The following is a 7,610-nucleotide window of genomic DNA, read 5'->3' on the forward strand; positions in this document are numbered from 1 at the left end:
ATTTGGGAGGGTGAGTCTATTCTCCTCATTATGCTCATTCACTTTTTTTTTTTACTTTGGTGAGAGGAACCCTTGTCTCAATACTTGATGATATGACTGTCAAGTGTTTTGACACCTCGACATTTTGGACTCTCTGTGCTGAACTGAACTGGCACAACTGTCAGTTATTTCTGAGTAAAGAGTTTCTTCTTTTATTCCAGAAAAAAAAAAAAAAAAAAAAAAAAAACAGCAGCCTGAGAAATGTGTTCTGTCCTTAAACCACACGGCCCTAACACATTGCTCATCTGTCTCTTGGGTGAGACAAGTTCACTTTTCTAAGAAAGACAACGGCTATCCTCTGAGACCACCCCGCCACCCTCCCCACCAGCCCTCACACACAAACACATTCACGCAGATGCACAGCGGCCCCCCCCCCCCCACCCTACCCCCCCTCCAAATCCCACTTCCTTCTGTACGTTGCTTTAATCGGGGAGTCTTAGTTAATCAGTCGTGTCAAAACATTAACGGCTCATTGAGGATCACATTTCATGCCAGCAAACTGAACCATGGGTGCTGTAATCTCGGTCCATTGGGCAGATAGAGCTATTTGCTTGGGCAAAGCATCAGTGTGTTATCAGGAACTTAGAGCGAAGTGAAATTATTGCTACACTCCAGGGAGATAGTAGAGGTCCGTGCCAAGTTCCTCTAAAACACTTTGAAAGAAGATGAAATTTTTACGCCAATAAATATCTTTTTTTGTTGTTGTTGTTGTTGTTGTTGTGTTGTGTTGTGAAGATTTGTTTTGGTATCCTTTATGAACTGGGAAAAAATAGATAGATCACACCATACTGTGTATCTAGTTTTCAGTAGATGAGTCCAGCAACATCAGCATGACACATAATTACTCTGCACAAAGTTATCTGACATTGCCATAATCAGATAAAAAAAAAAAAAAAAAAAAAAAAAAAAAAGACCACATGCCATGAAACACTCCGGCACTTGCAGGAAAATACGTTTGGACAGCTCAAGTCATTGTGAATGATTATTGCTGCGAGTGATTGTGTTTACATTTCTTATTTCACACCTGCGCGAGAACAAGAAGTGCATCTCATGCTTTCATCCGGATGATTTTGAGGGTAGAAAAGATGTTCTGCTTTTCTTTGGACCTCGGTGACCTCGCGCTGCAGGTCACCACGCCGGCGATTCACACATGACCAAAACTACAAAACAACAGCTTGTCAGGATGCGAGGGCATGCCACTTAGATTTAGGTCAAAATGTACAGCAGCTTTTGCTCTTCTCTTGTTATCAGATCAAAAGACGAGAGAGAAGCTTCAGTCTGCGTTTACTTGGGTTTTAGACAGTTCCTCCTTTTTTACATTATCACAATAAGGCCTATTCAGGATGTGTAAACACTGCAAAAAGTCAAAATCTTACCAAGATTATTTGTCTTATTTCAAGTAAAAATGTTTTATTTCTAGTCAAAATATCTCATTACACTTAAAACAAATTTTTCCTTGTGACACAAGTGAACAAGTAAAAATTTGCTTGTTCCACTGGCAAAATTTGTTTCCTGTTTCAAGCTAATTTTCACTTGTTTCAAGTAAATTTTCACTTGAAACAAGTGAAAATTGTCTAAAGACAAGTAATTTCTGAGCTGATCATGTCTTATTTTAAGTGTAATGAGATATTTTGACTAGAAATAAGACATTTTTACTTGAAATAAGACAAATAATCTTGGTAAGATTTTGACTTTTTGCAGTGAACAGTCATTTTTTCCCTTAAAAGCTAACATATTGTGATTCGAAGCTTTATCATATAAGCTGATCATGATGTAAAATCTTGGTTACCAGCAGTTTAGATCCACACTTGCCTAAGAAATCAAGATTTGTGTGTGTGTGTGTGTGTGTGTGTGTATTCATAACTGTCATGCCAACATTCACTTCCACTTGCAGTTTTGATAGACCCCGTCTATTGCAATTTCCTAAGAGGGAGGTCCTGAAGGGAGACGACCGTTTTCTGTCTGTCTGTAAGATCATAAATCATGGGTTTGACTCTTGATGACTGTGCAACTGTGGTTATAGCCTCCAGAATCGAGGTTTGTCTCCATCCATCCTGTCACTGAGTAATGTCCGACAGAACAGCAGCGTTTCCGAATGAGAAGTCTGGCTGTGTGTGAAATCTCCTGGTGTGGTCTCCCCAGGCCAATATGATTATGTTTCACAAAGTTATTCTGTTTCAGTGGTTGTCCCGTGGAGGAGAAAATGGTGCAACAGTTACAGTTTCTTTTTATTCTTGGAAACAGAAAAATCTTGGCCGCCACAGTGTTGTAATGCCGGACACCCTTTGTGCCATTTAATTTCAGATCAGATGTAGTGCGCTCTGCGTTCTGCGCTGGATCGGGCTGATGGGTCACAAGACGCCGCAGCTCGGATGGCGAACACGCGAAAGTCAAAGTCAGTTTTTTAGTGTTCGTGTGCACGATTCTTGTCTTTTCTTCTCTTTTCTTTTTTGTGTTCGGCCATCTTTGTTGCTAAGCGCTTGCTGCTGTGGTGTTTTTGCACGGCACTTCCCAGAAATCACCTGTCAATCCAACAATACCTCCTGTTCTGTGACGTCCTTTCCTTGGATTTGGTGGTGGTGCAGTTTGAGTTTCTGCAGGTAGCACTCTTTGCTTTTCCTGTCCAGCCACAGTGGCTAGCTCTTATTTTTCACCCTATATTCAACTTACCCCAACCCCAAACGCCTCCTCTCCCCCTTTCTACAGCCAGAAACGTAACACACGTCAAGATTTTTCCTCAGAAAAATCAACCAGACATCGGATGTTTAGAACAGTAAATGTAAAAGCCCATCTTATCTGGGTATAGGTTGAATTTAATTACGTTTATTTGTATTGCCCATAGGCCGTGCCCAAATTAAGCTGGGTAAATTGCAACACACTTCGTTTTTTTCCACACTAAGCCGGTGAAAATGTCACTTTCTGAAAACGCTCTCCAATTTGAAAACAGCAGTCTGGCATTGTAGTGTGGACAGGGAAAACAGATCTTTTTTGCATCATTAGGATTGTCATGTGACCTAGGCGGTGGTCTAGTATTGAACATTTGCAGACCATGTTTGATAGGGGACTTTTTGAGCATTTCAGAGCATTTACGAACACGCTCTGACTAACATTATAGTGGATGGAGCACCAAAAGGATATTTCAAATTCATGCTACTTTGTATGGACATGCCTTTAATGACAACTGCAGTCACAAAGGGCTTCCCATTGCCTTTATTTTGAAACAGTTAAAGAAAATCACAACGTTATCAGGACATTTATTCATATGAAAATGTCAGATTATTACGCTAGGATTACAGATTATGTCAGATAATTATGTCAGATAATGACTTGGAGCTCTTCAGTCTTGTGTGTGAAAGGCAGTGTTTTTGGGTGTACATTGTTCCCCCTAAAAGGCTGATGGAGTGTATTCATCTCGAAGCTGAGCACACTGTGTGTTTGCCGCTGCGAGGGAGGGGGGTCTCTGACTGTGTGTCAGCCAGCCCGTGCCGTGCGCTGACTTTAGCCGAGCCGAGCCCTCCAGCTGCTACTGAGTGTTCACATTACTGTAATCAAGCCCTGGCACCAGCAATCTAGCTCCTGCAACACTCTTCCTTTCCACCTCCAGCTTTTAACGCCTCTCTGCCGCTTCGACTCATCTTATATTACTGGAGAGGAACAGCACACCGCCAAACATGTCCATCTTAAATGAAACATTCTGTCATCTGAATGAGATAAATCCACTGGTTTCTGATTCAGTTTCACCAATTTTAGGACTCTTAGACCTGCATGATGTGGTATAAAAATCAATTATTTTGACATTTATTGAGATTCACACACATTTTTGCCTGATAGTTTTCCTATTTCACGATGATGTGATTTTGTAGGGGTCTATACTGAACAAATATGTTTTCTTACCTCTGGACAATACAGTTTGTAGGGGCAGGGCATCTCTGTGGCAAAACAATACTTCACTCACAATGGCATTTCACACACACATTTTCCCTCATCAATTCATTGCAGCTCTTGGCCAAATTGCGATTTTGATCATATTATTATTACCTGTTCAGTCCTACTAGAAACAAGGGTCTGAACTTTTAAAGAGGCTACAGAAAAGCAGAACACACCACTAGCATTGAACAAATTACACCTGATTTCCAAACTGATTTCCATAAGAACCATTTAAAATTGGCGGATTTTTCCCCCCACTTTCCCATTCAGTTCCTAATTGTATTAACTGCTGAATTCTGCATTAAATTACTTGTTAAGATGCACATTTTTTTTTGCAGCAGCAGCACTCACATCACTGACCTATTGCTCTGCAGGGCGTGTCACCCAGCTCCTTCACCTTATCAAGGAAATGAACATAGCATCTGCTGCTGCTGCTATTTTGATATATTTGCTCCAATTTGATAGATTCTAACATCTGTAAAGTATTGCAGAGTCTTTTTTTTTTTTTTTTTTTTTTTTTTTTTTTAAATTTGTGAATAACCGTGTCATCATGACAGTGGAAAAACTCACCTCATTTGCCGTGGCTGAGCAAGGTCATACCTACAATGAAAATGAATGTAATTTCATTCACTTTTTTTTTGTGTGTGTGTGTGTGTGAGACTGATAATCATGTGCTTGACCGGGAAGGTGTAAAGAACTTCCTAATGTCAAGAGCCTTTTCCCTTTTCACTTATTCACACACACTGCATAACAGTTCTTCAGATGCTCACTCAGACACACATACACACTCGCACATACGCACACTCTTGATGTGGTTGTGGGCCTGCAGGTGGTGCAGTAGCATCAGCTTTGGCTTGCAGCTCTCCCTGCTGGCCTCTCCCTGACTGGAAGAAGAGGTGCTGACTGAAACACATTTCCTCTGGCTGCTCCTCTGCATAGGGAAAACACTGATTCAGCTCTTACGGGAGCCCCCATCTCTGGGGGTTAGAGAGGCCAGGATAACGCTACCACTGCTAAAGACACCCACATCCCCTTCTCATCCCTCTTTGACACAATATTGCACACAGAGCCTAACATTTTGATATATTACAGGCATTGATTTTCTGTTCAACATGGCTAAACCTATTAATTCACACAATCTGGTCAATATTATTTGCATACTGTACATCTCCTCAAAGAAATTTATCACCACAAAGTGGTATTTTGACGTTACTTGCGCTTAGAAAAAAGGGATTCTTGTAAATTCTTGAGTCCACAAAACCATTTTTTATTTGATTGTCAGGCCAATCCACTGTTCCATGGCAACAGATTGCTTTTCAAAGTGAATGTTTCAGCACACAGCAGTCGGGAGGCAGATTGAACAGCCTGATGATAACCGGTGAGCCCTTCTGCTGCAAAGATGACCCTCTCTGGTCTTTACAGCCTGGCAACACCCTCACACCTTCACATGCCCCTGCATAGCACAACCCCACCTTCCTCTTTTTCCTTTCCTTCCCCCTTTTACAGCACCCCTTGCCCCCCCTCCCTCACCTCCCAGCCCAGCACCCACCGCACCCCACCCCTCGTCCTCGCCTGCTACTCTGCATGAATAATGCAGCAGGCCTCCTCGATCGTCGCTACCAACATGCCACGGCATGTTTTATTCACGCCGGAGTCTGACGTGCCGCGCAAATATCTCCCCTCTCTGCTGCCCACATCCGGCTGGGCTCACCTCACAGACATCAGCATCAGCTCAGAGCGGCCTGCTCCGTCTCCTTGACCTGCGCCGCATCCCTGTAAGGGAGACCGGCCGCGGCTGCAGTTTTCAATGGGATCAGGGGATTGGAAGTAAATATTTGCATTCCATCCTGGAAACCCTGTCACATCACGCTGGAAATAAATGCTCTTGATACAGTCCTCCATTTTCCATTCCATTTAACTGACGTCTTTTTTTTTTTTTTTTTTTCTGTACCCTTTCAAGGTGAATGGCATTATTTGTGCTTTGGTGTGTAGTCATACTTTAAATAAGAGAAAAAAAATCATGTAACAATCTCAAGCTGGGCCATATTGTATCGATTTCATGATATGAGACTAAATATCGTCTGGGATTTTGGATGCCATAATATCATGATAAGGTGTAATAGCTTTCTTTTCCTGGTTTTAAAGGCAGAATTACAGTAAAGGGATGCAATTGTCTGAACTCATCAGACTGCTCTTAAAGCTCATCACCATCATTACCTGCTCAGTCATTACATCGTCATTACTAATGATTATTTATCAAAAAATATGTAAATATCTTATGAAAGCACTCCACAATATCATCACCATACTGATATCGCGGTATTTGGCTGAAGATATTGTGATATGTGATTTTGTCCATATTGCCCTACAACTCAACAAAGTGCAGTAAACCTGGGCTGCCGGCCAATAGTGGAGATGTAAAGTGTGTGTGCCCCCCAAGCCCATCTGTTATGTGTATGATTTGCACGTGTGTGTACCCATGAGTAACCACCTGTGTGCCTGTTTTGAAAATAACACGCTCCCCCTCCTCTTAAAGGCCGTGTTGCCATATCAGAGTTTTTCGCCCTTATCTGACAGTCCAATCAGCAGCGCTCATTATCTTATGGCATGTCCGAGTGGGGCTCGCGTCACGCGTTACTGAACCTCTATAGACGCACCATCAGCAGTTTGATGACCCATTTGTTACCCGACGTGACACATGATGTTTTTGCACCACGACGAGGTGCCTCATTTATTATTCAGCTATTTGTGTTTGCACTGCGGTTTCCCTTTTTACAGTCCAAAGACATGTAGATGAGGTGGACTGGAGGCTGAGAGCTGACCGTGAGGCCGAGGGCTTGTCTTTGTGTTACACTGCAAAAAAAAAAAAATCTCCAAGTCATTTAGTCACATATTCAGTGTGAAAATTGTATTTTTCCTCAACCGGGTGGAAAAAAATCTGCTGGTGAGATGAGACAGTCCCACTTGTTTCCACAATTTTCCTGAATCAAGTGTAATTTCCTTGATACTAGTCGGCTAATGAGTCCAATTCTGTCTTGGTTCACTATATTTTCACTCGTTACCAGAAAAATTCCTGAAACAAGTGAAACTGCATTGGAAACAAGTGGAATTACCCCACTGGTAGATTTCTCCCTGCACTTGTTTGAAGAAAAACAAGATTTTTAACACCATGAGACTAAATGACCTGTACATATTTCTTTCTTTTTTTTTTTTTTTTTCAGTGTGAATCCTGCCCAAGATGTTCCTCTTCCCTGCTTCCCACTAATGCATGCTGGGAAAGGCTCCAGCCCTTCGTGACCCTGAACAGGAGAAAACGAATGACTGAATATGCCACACTGTGTTTTCAGATAATACAATTATGTTAACCACCTCCACCAGTAAAACAGATGAAACAATCGCGTTTCAGACAGGTGGCTAAATGCCCACGCCCAGCTGTGAGTCTGTTAAGTTTTTGTTATGACCAACAATACTCTGTTGCGTCATCCGCTCTCTCCTCTGTATCCACCCCCAAAATGATCCCTTCACCATGAATGGGGAAATGTCCAGTGTCCAGATGGTCAGCCATGGCAGCTTCTCCATCCTTGGAAGCATCATCGAGTGCTATGACAGTCTGTTGCCAAGAGGAAATCTTCCTGGACTATTTA

This window comes from Myripristis murdjan, chromosome 20, assembly GCF_902150065.1.
Source record: "Myripristis murdjan chromosome 20, fMyrMur1.1, whole genome shotgun sequence".
In the NCBI taxonomy this organism is placed as follows: Eukaryota; Metazoa; Chordata; class Actinopteri; order Holocentriformes; family Holocentridae; genus Myripristis; species Myripristis murdjan.